The 20568-nt window shown below is 43.4% G+C and overlaps 1 protein-coding gene and 1 long non-coding RNA gene across 3 annotated transcripts in view; one reads left to right on the forward strand and one right to left on the reverse strand.

Annotated features, from left to right (window-relative positions):
- Window positions 1-20568, reverse strand: part of MAP3K12 (mitogen-activated protein kinase kinase kinase 12) — a 135815-nt gene that overhangs the window by 55973 nt on the left and 59274 nt on the right. The window contains exon 1 of one of the 2 annotated variants that reach the window (XM_088469173.1): window positions 6136-6178. The exons of the other annotated variant lie outside the window; for it this stretch is intronic. The gene's annotated coding sequence lies outside the window, so the exon portion shown is untranslated. Of the gene's footprint in view, window positions 1-6135; window positions 6179-20568 lie in introns of those variants that run through there. 2 annotated transcript variants of the gene reach the window in all.
- Window positions 9284-19946, forward strand: LOC148527366 (uncharacterized). Its single transcript, XR_015878044.1, has 2 exons — window positions 9284-9391; window positions 19764-19946. It is a non-coding gene; the product is annotated as an uncharacterized LOC148527366 (long non-coding RNA).

Here is a 20568-nt window from a genome sequence, read left to right on the forward strand (position 1 = left end):
TAGAAAAAAAACTAAAGATATATACATTCAAATATATTTTCATCAGCAAGTAGATCTTACTAACTGCTATGGGGCTCATTTACATTTGGATATAAATCAATTTTATGACACACCTCTAAGATGTAGCAGTACATGTCCACTGTAATGCCACGCTCATAGGTGTTGCTTTCACAATCTCCCTGAAATGCTTTTTCAAAAGTAGGCAAGTATGGTTGTAATGATCCTTGTGTGACTGCTAACCATGTAATGAGCTCAGTTAGAGTTAGGAGCAAAGCCAAACAAAGCAAGTTGTGAAGCAAGGGCCGCAAATGCAATTTTTATTTTGCATGCAGGTAATGTGATGCCACCTTTTACATGTAGCGCACACATATCGTCAGTTTTATTTTAGTAGTGCAATTTACAGTTGAACAGACCACACACACCCCCTTCAATACTAAGGGGTCTATTTTTCAAGCAGTAGTATCCCCTTTCTCCATCTTTTTTTGAGAATGGAGGAGGCTATCACTGCTTCTCTTATTTAACAAGGTTTCTTCTGTGGTTAGTCTAATTTCTCAGCTTTCCACATTCCCATAGTGTGCACCTAGGAATACGGTGTATGTTCAATTTATAAAGCACTGAAAAGTTAAGTTTTTTGCCGCTAGGTAACATCATCTTTAGATGATGTTAGTACCAGGCAATGAGGGACTAACAGAACTGGAAACAGCTTTACTGTATTCCATGATCCAGGTCATATGTTAGGCTGTCAGTGAGATGGTTATGGTATAAAAGATAGACAGTAAAAAGGTCGACATTGTCTAGATAGACACCAGATGTTAGACAGTCAATAGGTTGACAGGGACAAAAGGTTGACACATTAAAGGTCGACATGTCAGAAGGTCAACAGGTACAAATGGTCAAAAGGTTGACATGATTATTGTCGACACACAAATGGTCACCACATTTTCTTTTTCTAACCCTAATCTTCACCCTAACCCTAAGCTTGGTGCCTAACCCTAACCCTCCCTCCTGGTGCCTAACCCTAACCTTCGGGGTAAGTGCCTAACCATAGCCATCCCTTCTAGTGCCTAACCCTCCATCCTGGTGTCTAACCCTAACCATCGGGGTAGGTGCCTGACCCTAACCGTTCCTTCTAGTGCCTAACTGTCGGGGTAAGTGCCTAACCATCAGGGTACGTTCCTAACCCCCTGATAAGTGTCTAACCCTTACCCTAAAAAAGAACAAAAAATGTGGTGACCATTTGTGTGTTGACCATTTTCGTGTTGACATTTTGACCATGTTGACCTTTTGTCCCTGTCAGCCTATTGACTGTCTAACATCTGGTGTCTATCTAGACACTGTCGACCTTTTTACTTTCTTTCTAAAGTCCAGATACCCAGTGAGACTGAGAAAACCACCACTTATGCTGGGTACACACTTGGCGATATATCACTCATTCTATCAGCAAGCGATATAACGCAAGTACATCGGCGTGTGTGTACACCCGATATATCTGTGAACTACGTCATTCACAAACATATCAGATCGGCCCTGCAGCACAGCCGATGCCAATATATCTGAAAGATATATCGGTTCACGTGTGTACGGATGACCCATACATTGGCTGCTTTAGGATGCACCAGCTGCACTTACTCCTAACTTTAAATGAGACCCAATATTATTAGATGACAAAGCAATGTAAATACTGTGGAGAAAGTTTGAAGTCATGTGCAACAGCTCCCAATAGTAAAGTAAGGCAGAGTATGCCAACACTATTTAATTAAATGCTAATCATAACAACAACAATAATAATAATAATAATAATAATAATAATAATAATAATAACAATAATAATAATAATAATAATAATAATAACAATAACAATAATAATAATAATAATAATAATAATAATAGCTAAGTTGGTTTGGGACTTGGGTTTGGGATAAAGTGATAAAACGAGTAGGAGCTACTGCACAATTTCGGTGGAATGCTAAGGTAAGTACTGTACTTGACTGAAAGAGTGGAAAGATCTTGCTGCTTTAATTTCTAGCACTATTGTTTATTGTTTGATATGCTTTACAATGATAAAAAGGGGTTTAAAAAAACCTTAGTGATACAGTCATATGTTTCATTTTCATTACTAAACAATAACTCAGTCACATCATCTTTTGTTCTTATTAAAATGTAATCTGAATCATGCTAAATTCTAAATTCTTAACAAAACATGAAATGTTATACTCATGTATATTCATATAATATCTCATTTTTATTTGCATTATTATGCACCATGCACAAACTGAGGTTGGAGCATGTGCGAGAATAGGGAAGAAAATTAATACCGGGCGGAAAAGAGAATACTAGCGGGGACTTCGCAGGGACAGCTTGTTTATGCAAGCGCTGTTCCTGAAAGGGTTTTTGCAGAATAGCTGTCAAAGGTAAGTAAAAATAGCAAATAATCGGGTGGATATTGGACAAAAATATTCGAACCAATATGCTATATAGGCCCCTATATTTGTTAAGATTACAAAGACCAGAATATCTGATTTCTTGGCAGCTTAAAGTTTAATTCTGGGCCAACCCCTTCCAACAATAACTGGTGGTTCAATTATACCTTTGTTAGCTGAATATTGTTGATTAGGACAGAACAGAAGGAGGAGACAGAATGGAATTGAAATGCCGAAGGTTCAAATCCTGACAGCGGATGCCCGACAGGATCAAGATCCCGATAGGGGCAGGTAAGTACCCTAACCTCCCCTGTCCCCACCTAACCCTAACCCTCCCTTCGTGGTGCCTAACCCTAACCTCCCCCCTTAGTGCCTAACACTAACCTACCCCCGGAGGCGCCTGACCCTAACCCACCATTACTGGTCCCTAAACCTAACCCTCCCTGGGGGTTCCTACTCCTTCCCCCTAGGGGTGCTTAACCCTATCCCCCCCCAAGAAACCTAACCTAAACCCCACTAGACTCCCTAATCCTAAACCCCCACGGCTAACGCTAAGGGCGCCCCGGACTTCCCTTCGTTCGGGATGGTGTCCTTGGCATTCCGGCATCGGGATTATTATAGGCGTCGGTATTTCGACACCTGTCATAAATCCCAGCTGCCATTCCGCTGTGGGGATTGTGACTGGCGACCTTGTGGTCCGCTGGTCACATGACTACATCCCAGAGGGGACAGAGGTCTGATAGATGATGAAACAGAGGCACTGAACGGTATTGGTTGGGAAAAACCAGAGACAACTGAAATGGAGCATAACAAGAAAAAGACCATGAGAAATGGATAGAGAGATAAATAAAGAGAGAGAGAGCATTAAATTAAGTAAGGTTGAAAAAAACCTCTGTAGAGTGGAGTAGGGCTAAGTAAAAACAATAAAAAAAATACTATATAATGTATAATTTAAGAGTCAGAATATGCAGCTGTCATGAAGTTGGTCCCCAGCACTGATAAGGCAATGCATTCAGTGATAAATATATTTGTGTATTTCAATCATAGTTCAAATTATCCAAACTCATTACAGTACAAAATGATATTATTTAACACAACAGTTCTAATGCTCTTTTGAATGTCACAGTTGTTACATACATTAATTACTTCAGTTATTTTCAGACCCAACAATATAATTACAATAGCTTATTACAGCATAACTACAACTTGCAAATTGTAATGATATTAGCTATTGTGCTATTATAATACATGCATAATGCTTTCCATGTATTCCATTAATTCATTTATAGTTATCATTCCAAAGCCTAAATTCTAACAAGTAATCGCCTCTGAGTGCATAATGCAATCTTCAGGAAATAAAAAAAAATGCTAACATTACACTTGAAGGCAACGGCGTCCAACTGAACTGCAGCTACAGGCACTAAAAGAATGATATATGCCTCCCTAAACTAATCCCAGTAATTCCTATACCAGTAATTCTTGGTGCTATTAAGCTTATGCTAAACCTTTCACTAAATAAGGCATAGTGCCACAGGGTCAGTCAGGACACAGTTACAGCAATGGGGATGCAGGGCAGGAGGAATTTGCTGTCCAGGGTGCTGAAATTCAATTTAGTATATTTTACAAGACATGGGGGAGATTCATCAAATCTTGGAGAGAGATAAGTGGAGAGTGATAAAGTACCAACCAATCAGCTTCAAACAGTTCTTTTACAGGCTGTGCTAGTAAAATGACAGTTAGAAGCTGCATAGTTGGTACTTTATCTCTTCCACTTTATCTCTCCAAGATTTGATAAATCTCCCCCATGGACAGCTCATGAACTCTGTTAAATAAAGGTATAAGACAGTATAGGATAAATCCAGTCCTCGAGTACCACTAACAGGTTATGTTTTGTTGATCTCTTCAATCATACACAGGTGGGTTCATCTAACTATCTCACCTGCTTCCACAGACAGAAATCCTCAAAACATGACCTGTTAGGAAAACCTGTGGATTGCGTTTTAGAACCACTGGTATAAGACATATATACAGTATGTGGTGGTTAGGCAACTTGTGGAGGAACTACAAGTCCCTTAGCAGCCTGGCAGGTTTTTGCTGCTGTCCTAGGTGCTGAAATGGCCAGCACCACTTACACATGGATCAGATAACTGTCTGAGCTTCATATATAATTACACAAAGCTGACAGATTCCTGGTTACCAGCATAGAAAGCTTTCTAATATACTGTGCCAGCAGCCATGTGTAAATCCACAGGCAGCCTTTCCAGGGAAACATACACACACAGGCACATGTGCTGAGGAATATCGTGCACCTGCTGTTCCCCACTCGCTGTGAGCATCCATTCACACACACACACAGAGACATGGTTACCATCTGTAGCACCGGATTTATAAGCCAAGATACAACCCATACAGACAGCTGCATGATGAGGACACTGAGCACCCGGGCAGGGCACACTGGTATAGGGCGTCCGCCGTCTTATCATTAGGGAACCAGCAGATAATAACGGCCAGGGAAAAGCACACATGCAAAAAAGCAGAGGGGTCTATAAAAAGATAATTACATCACCAGAGAAGTAAACAGTATTATATGAAATTTCTCCAGCGGCAGGAGATATTTACAAAGCGGCGCTATTTCCTAGATTGTGTTGATGTTTTCTTCACTGGAGAGACGAACGCAGTGATTTAGCAGATCATCATAATAAACACCTTCACTACAAGCTCAAGCAATCACAAAAGGCTGGGCAAGGTACTGTAAATGGCATCTATTGTACAAACACAGGATAATCTCAGATACAAGGAATGAGACATATATCCACAACAAATACAGAAAGAGATGCATGGACATTTCTGTTTCTGCAACATGCCACATATGCTGTATACTGGCTATACAAAACAAACATGTCTGCAACATGTGTAAAAGCATCGTATGTTCACTGTCACCATACCAAAGAAGGTAGCATTTACACACCTTACACTGCATGTACAAAAATATACACAATATATTTAGTTAATGCATAATGCCAGCCCCACTCTACATACACTGTGTCATATACACGAAATGCTGTATATAATTATGATACATACAGTGTTGTCTCCAAATAAACCCATCAAATGTATAGTATACAATGTGCGCGCAATTAACGTGTTACCTGTGTGCATTTATAAACATATACACAACGTCACATGGACAGCCCGTGAGAGACACACACACGTTACTTTATATACTATAGAAATCATGATTTATTTTTTTGCTTATGTATATTATATTGCTATATTTACGTAAAACTGACCAGTTTAGTGACAAGTAAAGGTTAACATATAGAAATATATAGACCTGGAAAGAACTGAAATTCTAAAATGTCACATGTTCTGCATTACTGACATCAACATCATATATTTATATCGCTGTCCCCACATACACAAATTAAAAAATTAGAACCTATAATGTATAAATAAGTACATGTAAACAAAATATACTTAATACAATAGTGTACATATAATATTACACATAATGCATTATGCGGTTACTACACATCACAGTGCACAATGTGGTACCGCTGTATAAACACTGTAGAAGTATGATGTAATATGCAATGTCAATTATTTACACTGTTGTACAAATGAAGCACACAGCCTCCATTAGCCCCGCTTTGCATTAGCACTGACCTCTAGCCAATATCACAAGTATAGGCACATGTTTATCCTGTACCAGTACCTAGTAATCCAGGATCTCTCCGGCCGGCGTCTCCTATCCCCTGTGCAGAGGGTGCTTCATACCACATGCACTCACTCACCCAGCCTCCTGCTGTAATCCAGTTACACGCCGTCTCTGCTACCAACAAACAGTCCAGATCCACAGACCTGGTCCTTCCCCACGCTGTCCGTGGCTCTGCTCTGCGGTGTCCTGTATTACACTAACTGTGCGCTGCCTGTGGTTATGCTCTGCAATGTCCTGTATCACTACACCTACTGTGCGATTCCTGTGTTCTGCACTGTCCTGTATCACTACAACTGTTCGCTGCTTTGCTCTGCAATGTCCTGTATCACTAAATTAACTGTGCGCTTTCTGCCTGCATCTATCTCATCTGTGATATATTATGCCCTTACCTACAGTATATACACCTCTTCTGTATATTCTTCCTTTTAGTGTCCCTCTTCGTATCACATGTGCTCTATATACCTGAGTAACTATGTGTTATGTGTATGTATAATGTTCCTTATTATAGAGCTTTCCTGCACTGTTAATTGTGTACCTGTCTTCTTATAACCCTGGTCTCACTGTTCTTATACTAATGATTATATGTGCCCCTTATATGCGTTACTCTTCATGAAATCCTTAATGTGTATGGTTCTGTCCCTTAGCTCTGTGTTCTGGTTTTCATATTATCTGCTCAATGTTCCAATATTTTACAACTGGGTTGTCGTTCCTTGCATATATCTAGCTACACTGTGCTGTGCTGATTGTCCCGTGTGCTGCGCTGCCTCTCCTATATGCCACAGTATTGTGCTTTTTGTTCAGTACACTGTTTCATCTATGCACCACAGTAAAGTACTGTTCTGTCTATTGTTTCCCCTATACCACAATAATGTACTATCCAGTGTACTGTCTCTCCTACACAATAATGTGCTGTCTTATCTCCTATGCACCACAGTAATGTGCGGTCCTCTTTACTGTCTCTTCTATATACAACAGAATTGTGATGTCTGTCCAGTGTACTCTCCTATATTACCAGAGTATTGTGCTGTTTGTCCAGTGTACTGCTTATACCACAGTAATATGCTGCCCAATGTACTGACTCCATATACACCACAGTAATGTGCTGTCCTGTGTAGTTTCTCCTATACTGTACATCACGATAATGTGCTGTCCAATGTACTGTCACTCCTATACACCACACTAATATACTGTCCAGTGTATTGTCTCTAATATACACTACAGTAATATGCGGTCCTGTGTACTGTCTCCCCTGCACACCACAATAATGTGCTGTCCTGTGTACTCTCTCTCCTATGTTCTACAGCAATGTGCTGTCCTGTGTACTGTCTCCCTTGTACACCACAATAATGTGCTGTCCTGTGTACTCTCTCTCCTATGTTCTACAGCAATGTGCTGTCCTGTGTACTGTCTCCCTTGTACACTACAGTAATGTGCTGTCCTGTGTACTGTCTCCCTTGTACACCACAATAATGTGCTGTACTGTCTCACTTGTACACTACAATAATGTGCTGTCCTGTGTACTGTCTCCCTTGTACACCACAATAATGTGCTATCTTGTGTACTGTCTCCCTTGTACACCACAATAATGTGCTATTCTGTGTACTGTCTCCCTTGTACACCACAATAATGTGCTGTCCTGTGTACTGTCTCCCTTGTACACCACAATAATGTGCTATCTTGTGTACTGTCTCCCTTGTACACCACAATAATGTGCTATCCTGTGTACTGTCTCTCCTATGTTCTACAGCAATGTGCTGTCCTGTGTACTGTCTCACTTGTACACTACAATAATGCGCTGTCCTGTGTACTGTCTCCCTTGTACGCCACTATAATGTGCTATCCTGTGTACTGTCTCCCTTGTACGCCACAATAATGTGCTATCCTGTGTACTGTCTCTCCTATGTTCCACAGTAATGTGCTGATCTGTGTACTGTCTCTCATATCCACTACAGTAATGTGCTATCCTGTGTACTGTCTCCTATGTACATCACAATATTGTGCTATCCTGTGTACTATCTCCCCTGTACACCACAGTAATGTGCTATCCTGTGTGCTGTCTCCCCTGTACACCACAGTAATGTGCTATCCTGTGTGCTGTCTCTCCTATACACCACAGTATTGTGTTGTCTCTCTAGTATCCTTCCTATCCTATATATCACAGTAATGTGCAGTCCAGTATACTGACTCCCTTATATACAACAGTAATGACTTCCCTATACACCACACTTAGGTGCTGTTTCACCAGTTTCTTCTATACACCACAGTAATGTGCTGTCCAATGTACAGTATCTCCTGTACATCACAGTAATGTGCTGTCCAATGTACTGTATCTGCTGTACACCACAGTAATGTGCTGTCCAATGTACAGTATCTCCTGTACATCATCACAGTAATGTGCTGTCCAATGTACTGTACATCACAGTTTCTTCTATACACCACAGTAATGTACTGTCCAATGTAATGTATCTCCTGTACATCACAGTAATGTGCTGTCCAATGTACTGTATCTCCTGTACATCACAGTAATGTGCTGTCCAATGTACTGTATCTCCTGTACATCACAGTAATGTGCTGTCCAATGTACTGTATCTCCTATACACCACAGTAATTTGTTGGCTATTAATGTGCTGTCTTATATTAGTAGATACGTGCTGGCCATTACACGACCTCCGCCCCTCTGCTCTCTCCTCACCTTAGGCTACTGCATTCACTCTGCACATGCTGAGCATTAGCTGCCTCTGTGCGCCCTGCGCCCATGTCTGCCCTACAGTATACCCGTGTGACCTCGCCCCTCCACTGTACACGCAGGTGAGACTCAGCCAGTATTGCCTATTACTATACCTGTCCCTTGTATGATGGTAGCTGCCCTGCCCACCGCCTCCCTCACCTTACCCCTTTCCTATTCATTTATAAACGTTGTCCCTAGTTATCTGCAGCAGCCAATCATCAGCTCAGGATGGGGGGTGGGGGGCACCGCTTCGGTCCCTGGTTGCTGCTATCAGGAGGTCACATGACCGCTGAAGGTGAAGGGGAGACCGGCAGCAGCAGTGTGTGTGCAGCTCCCCCTGACATCATCGCACAGGAGGGAAGGGGCGCTGCTGTAAACAGGGAGAGGGAGGAGGAGAGCCGGAGCTGTAGCCATACAACAGGGAGGCTGTGTCGTGGGTGGGGGCTGCTCTGAGCACAGAGGCAGGTAGAAGGGAGGGGGCTGCTGCGGAAGGAAGTGTATTGGATGTAGCAGAGTGTACAGGAGGTAATCTGGAGGCATCGTATGATGTATAACGGTAGTTTATATAGGACTCTGGGGTTTCATGCAAAGGCACATATGGTCTATCTATCTATCCATCTATCTATCTATCTATCTATCTATCTATCTATCTATCTATCTATCTATCTATCTATCACAGTGATTTGTGCTTCATTTATGTTGATAACCTGTCGCCCCCTTTGTTTTGGTAGTATGAGTAATCATAATGAGTAAGTACCTAAATATAACGACGTCTCCTGGACATACATCTGAGCTGTAACTAGACTTTTTGCTGCTCTGTGCCAGAAAGAGCTTTGGCGCTGCCCCCCCCCCCCACATTTTTTAAATAGGGACATAAGATAGTGCACCTGAAAAATGGCCATGGCATCATAGGAAAGGGCCAGGAAAGAGATAGGGAAAGCCAGGAGATGCTGGGGATAAAAGAGGAGGAAGCTACAAGTGAGAATGATAATAAACAGGAAAATTGACAAGCCCAAACAGTGCCCCCTGCCCTGTGGTGCCCTGTGCCATGGCACTGGGTACACCACCCTAGTTACAGCCCTAGAAATACTTCCTAAGTAAATTAAGCAAATATCCCTACTCCATGCAACTTTATAAAATATAAATCCTCCTAAACAAGTAGCAGACACTGTGTGATATAGCCATAAACATGGGATGTATGTGTTCTTTACCAACATTTTCTGCTTGCATCTATGGCTTGGTCTAGGCTGCATAAAAATACAGAAGTATGCTTCTCTGACAGCATTGCACATCAAATCCTGTTTTTAAACACAATATATTGTTTATATGTAACCTGCAGTATATAACATATGTTGCAATGTTATATACTGCAGTCATTCCTCAGCCTCTGGTTATTTAACATGTTCCCAAACTCCGCCATTACAGTCCAGGTATTAAGGATATCCATGCTTGCACACAGGTAACTTAATTAGTACCTCAGTCAATTTGATTTAACCATCTGGGCTCAAGCATGTATATCCTTTTAAACATGGACTGTAATGTTGGTGTTTGGGAACCTCTGCTGTATGGTCTGATTTCACACAATGTTGTTATACTCTGTTATGGTGATGGAGGATGCAAGACATCTTCCACCTTTCCAGGAGCCAGGCAGGATCATGCCAGCAGGAAGATAGCAAATTATCTAGTTAGAGACAAGGAGCTATTTCTACACCAGCAGCATCATGAACCCAAGAGACTGTTGTTAGTAAGTGGGAAGTGAGTCATTTGACCTCAGTTGCAAGTTTCTTATAGAATTAGAGAAAGTATGAAATAAAAAATAGTTGCCAGCCCCCATTTCTACTTAAAATACACCAACAAATGCATTGCTGTGCTCATGTTATATGGTCACTGATGCAGAAATTAAATTATATTTAATTAAATACATACACACATTTCATAAAAAATGTTATTTAAAGTATAAATTATCCTCTTCAGAAAAATCTAATTATCTTTCACATTATGAATAGTGTAACATTGGCATTCCTCGTTGGCAAGATGGGAGTGCCCCGATAATATACCTAGAATTATTTCAGAGAAGAGTTCCTGTCATTTTATGCAGGCCCTGAATTGACATTACGAGCTGGAGACAAACAGGCGGAAAATGGTCTCAGGCACCTGAAACCACTCATGGATGATGTGAAAGATGGACCTAGACCTTGGTGTATAACTGGGGTGGCACTTGGAATATAGTTTAGAAAACAAAAGTTGTTTCTTCCACTTTTGTGACTTCATGCATGTATTACACCTGATTATGTGCAGGATTTGTTTTGCAAGATATTTTACAGGGTGAGGATTGTGTATTCTGAGATGTGTTCCTGGCATAGCATAGGTCATCAAAGCCTTTTATCCCAACAATGAATAAGTGCAGACTATTCCTATCAGTAGGATGTATTTTGTGTTAAGTAACTTAAATTTATACAAATGAATCAAAGATTGCCAGAGTCCTCATACTCTAATGCAGGCCGGCTCCAGGGTTCCGACCGCCCTGTGCCGGCTCTATTAATAACGCCTCCCAGTCGTGCGCGGCCGAAAATGGAGGTGTGGCCTAATTAACATAGACCACACCTCCTAAGTGACGTTATTTGGAGGTGTGCCCGCATGGCAAGCCTCCAAATAATGTCAGGCTGGGGGAGAGCCCAGCACTCCATCACTAGCTGGGCTTCCCTCATCCCTCTCCCGGCACTGAATGGATGCTGCACGCATGCGCGCAGAATCTATTCAGCTACTCCGGGGTCCAGCACCAGCACACAACTGCGGCGGTGGGGGTCCCCAACCTCCCGATTTGACCACCCGCGGGCCAACTCGGCCCACGGGTAGAACAGCGGGACAGTGCTGTCCCGCTGAAATCGGGATGTTGGTGAGGGGTGCGCCCGCAATGGGGTGGCGCCCCTGTTCGACCGCACTGGTTGAACACCCCTAGAGTTGGCCCTGCTGTAATGCCTTTATTGTTTTATTATCAGTTGCTTAATGGCGCCAGCATATTCTGTTGCGCTTTACAGTTGGGAAGAAACAGTAAAAGAATAAGACTGGATAATAACAGATAGACATAGATGTAAGAGGACCCTGCTTGTAAGCTTCCATTCTATAGGGAAATATGCATAGATACACAAGGATAGGTGCTCCCTATTGCCAAGATTGCAGAAGTTCTTGGTGGGCTGTATGATCCAGTCACACAGGTATTTGGGCCTACAGTAGGGTCAGGAGGCTGTGAAAGTGAAGAAAGAGAAACTATGTAATGTTATGTATACACTGTATAGAAGGGATGTAAGTTTTTATGAAGACAAATATGCAAAAAAAAAGCTTTAGTCATTAAGGATTTGGTCAAAATATGATACAGAGACTTTTTAAGTAACCTTTATATATCTGCTTAAGTTCTCTCTTATAAGGTACAACCAGGTAGCAAAATGTCATGTAGAAAAAAACATGCAGAAGCAGAATGAAGGTGGCACAGGCACTCAGATACCACTTGTACTTAATAAAATATGCTTTGCCTAGACCAGTGTTTCCCACACTCTGGCCCTGATTCAGAGCCGGACGCTCTGACAGAGCGCTCGCTCTGAATAAGGGCCGTCCTTCCTAATTTTAGAGCGGCCTCCTGGCCGCTCGCATGGCTGTGGGTGACCACCCACAGCTATAGCGAGCGGCCAAAAAGATGGTCGCGATGGTCAAGACCATCGCGACCATCGGGCTTGTGACGAGACCTTTGTGGTAGGGTCTCGATGCCGCAAGCCCTGGAGTGCTTTCGGCTCTATCAGCGCCGAGAGCACTCCCACTGACATCACTTGTGATGTCAGTGGGGCCGGCCCCAGACGGTAGAACGCCTCTGACTGGGCAGCAACGCCCCCGGCACGCCCACCAAAGGGGGGGTGCTGTCACTCACCATCGACAGCACGTCCCCTTTGTAGCGAGACCCATAGCAACGGCTTGGACGTCGCTATCCGGGTCTCGCGCATGCGCACGATGGAGCCGGCTCCCTCGTGCGAATGCGCACTGGGCCAACATCGACCCGCTCGCGAGCAGGTTTGAATTAGGCCCACTGTCCTTATACACTCCTAAGAGCTCAGGTTTTAAGCCTATACATGCTTGAGCAAGCACAGATGGCTAAATCAAAATGACTGAAGTACTAATTGTCAACTGTGCTCAAACATGGATAGCCTTAAAACCTGGACTGTTATTAGGGGGCTGAGGTCTGGGTTTGGGAAACACTGGCCTAGACCTTTATACGGGTTCATAAATTACTAAGATTGTTAACGCGTTAAGCTGGGTACACAATTGCTGATATATTGTTTGTTCGATCAACAAACTATGTATAGCGAGTGCATCAGCGAGTGTGTATTCATTATACGTTGGTAAATGATGTAATTCACAAATATATCAGGCTATGCAACATAGCTGATGTTGATATACCTTGCAGTGTGTACGGACGACCCGCCGACTGCCCGCACATTGGCTGCAAGGACCACCGACACTGACATCCAACTGGGCAGGCAAATTTAAATGCCTGCCCTGTTGTGATGTTAGGCCAGACATACTGAGCAGACGATTTATAAGTGTGTATACTGTAGCTTACAAATCAGTCGCTCAGATGGTGGATAGGTCTACTGACCAGTCCGTCATTGAAGTGTGTATCCAGTATTAGAAAATAATGGGTACAACTTAAAGCAATCTGTAAGAGGACAGAAACAAAAACATTGGCCCTCATTCAGAGCCGTACGCTCTGAGCAGAGCGCACGCTCTGAATGAGGGCCGGGCTCCATTTTCATGGAGCGTCCTCCTGGACGCTCGTATAGCTGTGGGTTACCACCCACAGGCTATACGAGCGTGCTTTGTGATGGCCGCGATGGTCGAGACCATCGCGACCATCGAAATTGCGAGCCGGAGCCTGCGGTTGAGGTTTTCAACCGCAGGCTCCGGAGTGATTTTGGCTCTATCAGAGCCAAAATCACTCCCACTGACATCACTAGTGATGTCAGTGGGCCGGCTTCTGACGGGAGGCGTTCCCGTGGGAACGCCCCCGTCAGGGAGGCACGCCCCCGGCACGCCCACCAAAGGGGGCGTGCTGTCAATCAACATTGACAGCATGCCCCCTTTGATCGGACACAACGAGCGAAGGACTTTCCTTCGCTCGTCGCGTCTGGCGCATGCGCACGACGGAGCTCCCTCCGTCGTGCGCATGCTCAGTGCATAACATCGACCCACTTGCGAGCGGACAGCTGCTCGCGAGTGGGTCTGAATCAGGCCCATTGTGTTAAAGGTGTTATTCCTGTGCTAATTAAACAACATGTCAGCATGCTTATGGTTATGTACGGTCTTACTGGACCAATTGGTCCTCATTGCTTCTCTATGGGCACAAATAATCCTACTTGCTCACCCTGTGTATGTTATTCAAGGTGCTTGGCCACGTCACAGCTCTGAAACACACCCATATTATTTTCAGACCACCCACTTTATTCATTTGAACTTTTAATATCGGTTTTCTAATGAAATAATGTTCAATTTAGTTTAACTTATGTCTTAAATTAATATGAGAGTGAAGGGACACAGGGTATTCATGGTCAGACTATTTTCCAATTATCTGAATCACTAATATAATAATAACTTAGTCCAAATTACTATATGTTTTAGGGATTTCCAACAATCCCCAATAACTGCAAATTCCTCATTGAAGAAGCAGACATTCTAATGAAAGCTGTGCTCAAGTGACTAGGAGCCTGCGGGCTGAAACAAGTGGCTCTGGGAAACTATACTGGCACAGACCCAATGTAGCAGTGGTGACAAGCGTAGGTAGCAGTGCAACATCAGTATTTTGTTCACCAAACATTTGAAAAAACAAAAACATATCCTAACATGTGCAACATATGTGTCCCATTCACACAGTCCAGGTGATGTCCACACAATTATTGTTGTAGTGCTGCTCTCCCAGATAACCTGCTCCAAAAGGGTAGAAATCTGTGCAAACTAGACAATATAGGAGGCGCACACCAGTGTAGTATGTTAAAAACTCCAAATCTTTACTGATTATAATTTTAAACCACTCACATAAAACAATGTGATATGAAAACATATCACAATAACAGCATGATAGGAGGCAGAACTTCACAGTTGTCACATTGAATCCAGGACCCTGGCGTCCGTCCGCACTCACGTCCTCGTCAACCACGCCCAGACGCGTTTCGTCCAACTGGACTTTCTCAGTGGGTGGGGCTACTACCAGTTCTGTCCATCACTGGGCACATCATGTAAGGGCACAGCGTACAAACTGCTGTCAGCAAGCATTAAATAAAGCAGATATACTGTACAAATATATCAGTTGCAGAATTCACAATCCCACCCAAAACTTATTACAGTAAAGCAGAACACTGTCGAGTCAGGGAAAGATACAAGGTATAATGAGCACCATTTTAATGATATTAGATAACATTCTTAAAACTAATGTACTACTGTCATGTGGAGGAACATACTCTCACATTAAGCCTCATTGCATCTAATGTGCTGACACAATATTACATTCTGATTATATGATTTTTTTTAGTTTTTGTTGATTTTCAACAGCTTTACGACAAAAAAAAAAAACATCATCTTCTCTGCAGATTTAATGGTTATTTTTCTTGCAACTAGTGCAACAAAGTAAAAATGTAACTACTGTAACTTTCTGAGAGGAGGTTCTTTTACAGCATACAGTATATGGAAGGAATTGATTTACATGTCCACTATAATCTCCACAAAAAAAGTAAAGAAAAATATTGCAAATCAACCCATTATTTGCAGATACTCATTACAAAATGTAGATCTGGTCACTGCCTGTTGTGGGAATTAATTTCAATGACTTTAAAAACAACAACTTTTTAATGTAGTCTGTGATGACTGTTTTCGAGACCAGTGGTTTTCTACTCCAGTCCTCAAATACCCCCAACAGGTCATGGTTTGTTTATGGAAACAAGTGGGATAACTACTGACACAGCAAATTAGATTAACTTACCTGTGCATGATGAAAGAAATCCACAAAACATGAACTGTTGGGGGGTACTTGAGGACTGCAGTTGAGAATCCATGTTCTAGACACTGTTCTGGCACTCCCAATAAGTCCTTATCTATGTAAATATAAAGGTAGGTTGTCTGTATAGAAGGTGTAATGGTTAGCATTACTGCCTCACAGCACTGAGGTTGTAGGTTCGGTTCCCAATATGGCCCTAACTGTGTGGAGTTTGCCTCTTCTCCCTGTGCTTGCATTGGTTTCCTCCCACACTCCAAAAATATATTGGTAGGTTAATTGGCTTCCAAAATGAACCCTTGTGTGTATGCATGTGAGCAAGCTGTAGGGAATATAGAGTGTAAGCTCCACTGGGGCAGGGACTGATGTGAATGGCCAAATATTCTCTGTAAGGTGCTGTGGAATATGTGCACTATATAAAGAACTGGTAATAACTGTATGTACAGTAGGCTAGGAAATCTTACACAGGGGCGTATCTATAATGGGTGCGGGGAACACGGGCCTCTGGGTCCAGGGGGGCCCCGCACTGCACACCCTGCACCCATAAAATTACTTATCTGTCCAGAGTCCCACATCGGCGCGGGGCTACGGCGCTGTAAATACGACTGGAAAATGGCCGCTGCGGCCATTTTCCCATAGTTTATGCATGCGCAGTACAGGGAAAATGGCCGCCGTGCCCATTTTTTCAATGACCAGCGCATCCTCTATAGACTCTGGGCGCACTCTAGTGCCCAGAGCCTATAACTCCGGCGCTAGCCGCACACAGCTCAGTGCGCTGCCGTCCGCCGGACAGAGAGGAGGGGGTCCATGTTGGAGACTGCACACTAGAAGTATTCACCACAATACCTTCATTGTATGGATATTATTATACTATTACTAATAGCTGGCTCAGGTTAATCACACACACACACACATACAGCTTGGGTACAGTCACAATGCCGACAGTCAGAATATCATCAGCGGCATCCAGACTGTAAAATCCCGATGGTTTTTGGTAAGTATTCTAACCGTAATCTTTCAATCCCGTAGGCTAACCCTCACTTTCTCCCCTCCCTCACCCGCAGCCTAACCCTATCCATCTCCTCCCACAGTGTAACCCTCCACCCAGTACCTAACCCTAAACCGAACTCTAAAGCTGGGTACACACTAAGTGATATTTTGGACGATTTCTAACGGATCGAAATGACAAATCGTTCAAATCATCCAGTGTGTATGCACTATCGCACGCTTCCGTGAGTCATTCGTCGCGTCTTTTGGTCGGCCTTTCATGCTGCTCAATCTGAGGATCTCGTTACCACATCGTGCAGTGTGTACGCTCTACCGAACGATGAACGATGTATCATTCAGAACTGCCCGATGTTGATGTCAGCTCAGTCCCTCCCCAGACACTCCCCGCTCCTCCATTTTCTGGCTGAATGGGTCCTGTGTGGCAGCAGAGAGAGTTGTTTTGTGGTTTAGTCCTGCCCCGGTCTCAATATCTGTCTGGTATGTATAGTGATGCGCATGCTTGGTCCTCTGTAGCTACATGTGCCTATACTATGCTAGCGATATCCTTCTGTATACGCCACTATTGCTACATGTGTACTGCTGCAGACTAGCTACTCATCTCCTTCTAAATACACCAAGTCTCACTAGTCACAGAGTAGAACTGCAAAGAGTTAAAATGGGCACCACTTTGTATCCCCTCTAGAAAGACCCACCCGTTATTAGAATTTTTTTGAAATTTTTAAGATGGTTGTCAGGTGTATAGAAGGCAAACGATATATATCATTAACGATCACATGACGGAATGATGCACGATATATCGTTCTCTCGTTTGTTAGATTGAACAGTGTGTATGCACTATGGGCCTAATTCACTACGGATCGCAATTCTGCTTATACGCACACACCTCAGTTGCTCTTTAAATGTTTGCATTCACATTGCGAACACAGCCAGACATAAGGACGCCCACTTCCCCTTACTCACATCCGTATACTAGGGCAACATAGCAAAACAATCGGTAACATCGAGTAACATCACCCAGATGCACAGTTAAAGGAAGCCCAGACCTCACTCAGGAATTGCTAACTTCTGCACACGCTATGAGACCTCAAGAGGTGTCTTTTATCGCAGTGGATAATTTATGCACACCCATGCAACGCCATTGAAACGCACTGGCACGCCTGCGTTCGCCCGACCACCCCCGTCACCACCCACAAACAGCCCTTCCTGTCAATCACTCTGCTCTGGGTCTGCGTAGCCTCTGCAAACGCAGTTCCCATCGCAATTGCTATTTCGCGCTCTGCGATGCATGCGCAGTGCGAATTAATCAACTGATTGCATGCTTATTAGCAACTGTGTTCCTTGCTGAATCTGGCCCTATATCGTCTGTCCGAGAGTTCAAGGGAAATCATTGACAATATTGCATCGTTTGCACACCGTCTAATGTGTATCCAGCTTACTAACCTTCGGGATCTGTCGGGATTGTGACCATCGGGATGCCGCTGTCGGTATTGTGACCATCTGCATTTTACCTTCGGGGGCACTTGGTTGTTAAGTTGCGGCCTCTTGGCCACTCTCATAGCTGTGGGTTACCACCCACAGCTTATGCGAACGGCCATGATGATGGTCGCAATGGTCAAGACCATCACGACCATTGGGCTTGCGACGAGACTCTTGTGGTAGGGTCTCGTGGCCGCAAGCCCCATAGAGCTTTCAGCTCTAACAGAGCCGGAAGCTCTCTCACTGACATCACTGGTGATGTCAGTGAGGCCACCCACAAACAGCAGGCGTTCGCTTGGGAACGCCTCCGTTTGTGAAGCCACCCCCCGGCAACGCCTACAAAAGGGGTTGAGCTGTCAATCAACATCGACAGCTGCCCCTTTTGTAGTGAGTCCCGGAGCGAGCGCTTTTTGCGCTCGCTCCGGGGCACGCGCAGTGTGCACGCCACGCGTGCGCACTGGCCCACCATCGACCTGGTTGCGAGCGCACAGAGCTTGCGACCGGGTCTGAATCAGGCCCTATGTTCTATTGTTTTAACAGCGGGGAGGCGATGATGGTATAAGTGAGGGATGGAAACACACATGAGTGAAGACTGGCCCTGCTCGTTAGAGTTAACAGTCTAAGGGGGATTAGTTTGTGCAGATTTAAGAAAAAAACTGCAACACAAATGTCTCTATAGTCTAGTAATACTTTGCAATATCTGCCTCTAGTTTAATGAACATTGGCTACAATAAAATGGCCACTGTCACTGACCTTACTTTTGGCTATGGTGTTTTATTTTCACTTATGTTTTGGATCTAGTGCTGTAGTGTTTTTCTGACATGTAATGTAGAAAGTAAATGACTTGCGTTTTTTATGTTGTGTTCTATTTAACATTTTATTACATGTATGTACATTCAGTTTTTATTTTTCATAATTAAGTACCTCATTGCTACTACATTTCTGTTGTGCATGCAATGAATTGTTTTTGTTATGATGTACAAACGCACAGTGCCACTTCTATGTATGCAATTTTCAGATGATTAGCATGCAGTAGTCTTCTTTATGTTATACATGTAGTTTTTACACACCGTTAAGGAGGAAATGTATCAAACCTTCTAAAGAGTGGAAAAGAGGACAAGTGTAGAAGTTGACCATTGCAACCAAATCAGCTTCTAGATATCATTAATCAATTACATTCTATAAAATGACAGGGTGAAGCTGATTGGTTGCTTTCTTCTCCACCTGTCCACTTCTCAACTCTTTAGAACATTTGAGACATCTCGCCCTTAGCAGTGGGAGGGGATCCTGCTTGATATTTGTGCTGGCCCCACCTGCTGTAAAATGGCTTTACCACTTATATGAGGTGACAGTGTTACCCACCATGTTTTCTCTTTCACACAGGTGACAATGACCAATCAAATGGCTTCCTTTCATGCGGACTGGGGACGCACAGGAGCAAGGTGACAGACGTATGGTTTCCCTCCAGCATCTGACTGATGTCACAGTGTGGCCATCACAAACACTCCTAACAGCTGCTTCTGTATGAGTACTACTCACTGAATAAAAGTACACTATCATTAATTACCAGTTACTATATAATAACTTATAGTATGTGGATGAGCAACACTTTGTGACTCAACTAAATGTGCTACTTATAGTAGAACAAATTGTCTACAAACATAGTGTCTGCTGTGGGCTTATTCCAGCAAGTGCTTGTGCCATGTTATGAAACCAATCATTCAGGAACACCCCTCTAGAAATCTTATATTTGCTCAGGGGTAACAATATTTTTGCATGAGCGCATGATACCCATCAGTGAATGACAGAGTCTTATTGTGATGCAGAGAAGGGTTTGGAGGCAGAATAAGGAGACATTTTACTTTTTCTTATATTTGCTCTTGTTACAATTATTTTTCATATATTTATTAGATAGACATTGTTTACCCTTATGAGCTGCAGCTGAGGATTTTAAAGACAATGGCCCTCATTCAGAGCCGGACGCTCTGAGCAGAGCGCTCGCTCTGAATGAGGGCCGTCCTCCTTAAAAATGGAGCGTCCTCCTGGATCACCACCCACAGCACATACGAGCGTGCAGGATGATGGTCGCGATGGTGTTGACCATCGCGACCATTGCCAGTGCGACCAGAAGCCTATGGTCGCGGTTTTCGACCACAAGCCCTGGAGTGATTTTGGCTCTATCAGAGCC

The sequence above is a fragment of the Taudactylus pleione genome, unplaced genomic scaffold, assembly GCF_031769625.1.
Source record: "Taudactylus pleione unplaced genomic scaffold, aTauple2 ptg000089l, whole genome shotgun sequence".
NCBI classification, from domain to species: domain Eukaryota; kingdom Metazoa; phylum Chordata; class Amphibia; order Anura; family Myobatrachidae; genus Taudactylus; species Taudactylus pleione.